Raw genomic sequence first — 2679 nt, forward strand, 5'->3', positions numbered from 1 at the left:
TATATGTTACAGATGTACAATACAGTGATCCACAATTTTTAAAGATTGTATTATATTTATTGCTCTTACAAAGTATTGGCTACATTCCCTTCATTGTACAGTATATCCTTGCAGCTTATTTTATACACAGTAGTTTGCACCTTTTAATCCCCTACCTCTGTCTTGTCCCTCTCAGCTTCCCTCTCCCTGCAGACTCACAGAACAAACCACTAGTTTGTTCTCTATATCTGTGAGTCTGCTTCTTTTTTGTTACATTCACTAGTTTGTTTTATTTCTTAGATTCCACATATAAATGATATCATACCTAAATGTAAGAACAGAAACCATAAAACTCCTAGAGGAAAACATAGGCAGAACACTCTTCGACATAAATTATAACAATATTATTTCCTTCTTAGTGATCCCTGTTTTAGTACAATATTCCCTCTCCAAACTCCACCCGTCTTGACTGCCTTCACTTATATGAGAATAGGGAGAAGATCAAATTCTTTTTTTTTCTTTTTGCTATTAAAATTCTCAAGGCGGCTGGAGCCCAGCTGAGCCTCTGCAGCTGCCGCCGCGGGCGCCCACCAAACACTTTGCAGACTCGCTTCCACCCTGCGGGCCAGTCCGCGCTGAGGGGCCCGGGCTCAGGGCGGCCGCATTCGGGGACAGGCCATGCAGTGAAGCCCCACCCCCCACCCCGTCCACCTTTGCCCGGAGCCGCGGGCAGCAGCCCTGTACGTCCAGCCGGCCCAGGAGCAGGAGCAGCGCTGGGGGCGGGGGCGGGGGCGGGCGGCCCAGCCGGGGGAATGGGAGCCGGGCTCCGAGCTGAAGGCGGAGGAAGCGGCACCGAAGTTTGCCTCGGACTCACCGGGCGCTGCGGCAGCACTGTTGGTGCTGCCGCCGCTGCTTCATTGCACGTTCATGAGGAAAATTTTCAGGAGTCAGCAGAAACATTGTGCCCAAAAGAGACTGAGTCGCTGTTACCACCAAACCCTGGAGTAGACTCTCCCTGGAAAACTTCCCTTCGGTTTATTTTCTTGAAAAGACTCCAGGCTTCGGCTTGGAAAATCCAACCGCCAAAATTGAGCCCAGCAACTGGAGCGGCAGTGAGATCCCTGCCGAAAACATGGGAAGGATGAGTGACTCTGCAGATAAGCCCATTGACAATGATGCAGAAGGGGTCTGGAGCCCCGACATTGAGCAGTGCTTTCAGGAAGCCTTGGCTATGTATCCACCATGTGGGAGGAGGAAAATCATCTTATCAGATGAAGGCAAGACGTATGGTAGGAATGAATTTATAGCCAGATACATCAGACCCATGACCGGGAAGACGAGGACCAGAAAACAGGTGTCTAGTCATATACAGTTCTTAGCAAGAAAGAAAGTTCGAGAAATTCAAGCCGCCATTAAAGTGTCACATTCTAGTCACATTCAGGTTCTTGCCAGAAGGAAATCTTGTGATTTTCATAACAAGCTAAAGGATCAGACTGCAAAGGGTAAGGCTCTGCAGCACATGGCCGCCATGCCCTCAGCCCAGATCGTATCAGCCACTGCCATTCACAGCAAGCTGGGGCTGCCAGGGATTCCACGCCCCCCCTTCCCAGGGGCGTCGGGGTTCTGGCCGGGAATGATGCAAACAGGACAGCCTGGATCCTCGCAAGACGTCAAGCCCTTCGTGCAGCAGGCCTACCCCATCCAGCCAGCGGTCACAGCCCCCATTCCGGGGTTTGAGCCTGCGTCAGCCCCAGGTCCCTCGGTCCCAGCCTAGCAGGGCCGCTCCATTGGCACAACCAAACTCCACCTGGTGGAGTTCTCAGCTTTCCTCAAACAGCAGCGAGACCCAGACTCGTACAACAAACACCTATTCGTGCACATTGGGCATGCCAACCATTCTTACAGTGACCCATTGCTCTAATCAGTGGACGTTCGTCAGATTTATGACAAATTTCCTGAAAAGAAAGGTGTCTTAAAGGAACTGTTTGGAAAGGGCCTTCAAAATGCCTTCTTCCTCGTAAAATTCTGGGCTGATTTAAACTGCAGTATTCAAGATGATGCCGGGGCTTTTTACGGCGTGACCAGTCAGTATGAGAGTTCTGAGAATATGACAGTCACCTGTTCCACCAAAGTTTGCTTCTTTGGGAAGCAAGTAGTAGAAAAATGTAGAGACAGAATATGCAAGGTTTGAGAATGGCCGATTTGTATACCAAATAAATCGGTCCCTGATGTGTGAATATATGAGCAGTTTCATCCACAAGCTCAAACACTTACCAGAGAAATATATGATGAACAGTGTTTTGAAAAACTTCACAGTTTTATTGGTGGTAAAAAACAGGGATACACAAGAAACTCTCCTGTGCATGGCCTGTGTATTTGAAGTTTCAAAGAGTGAACATGGAGCACAGCATCACATTTACAGGCTTGTAAATGACTAGCCATGGTTATTTATATATACAGATATCTGTATATACACACACACTCTCTCCATGATTGAACGACTGACTGTAAACCTCACCACGCAGGGATGCTGCCCTGGCCCTGAGGTCACCCCAACTTTTCTAAATCCTGTTTGAGCGAAGTCATTTTTTCATGTGTTCATACTCATTGTAGCTGTGAAGTTCTGGTACTGTTGTAAAAAGAGAAATCAAGTTGTTTCTGTGTGTTATTCAGATCCACAGCCCACAGTTCCTCAGAAAG

The 2679-nt window shown here is 48.1% G+C and overlaps 1 pseudogene; it reads left to right on the forward strand.

Annotated features, from left to right (window-relative positions):
* Positions 1–939: 939 nt before the first annotated feature.
* On the forward strand, positions 940–2472 carry LOC111165891 (transcriptional enhancer factor TEF-1 pseudogene; annotated as a pseudogene).
* Positions 2473–2679: the final 207 nt, after the last annotated feature.

The sequence above is a fragment of the Delphinapterus leucas genome, chromosome 5, assembly GCF_059928025.1.
Source record: "Delphinapterus leucas isolate spDelLeu-1000000601 "Yukka" chromosome 5, BTC_Dleu_Yukka2, whole genome shotgun sequence".
NCBI classification, from domain to species: Eukaryota; Metazoa; Chordata; class Mammalia; order Artiodactyla; family Monodontidae; genus Delphinapterus; species Delphinapterus leucas.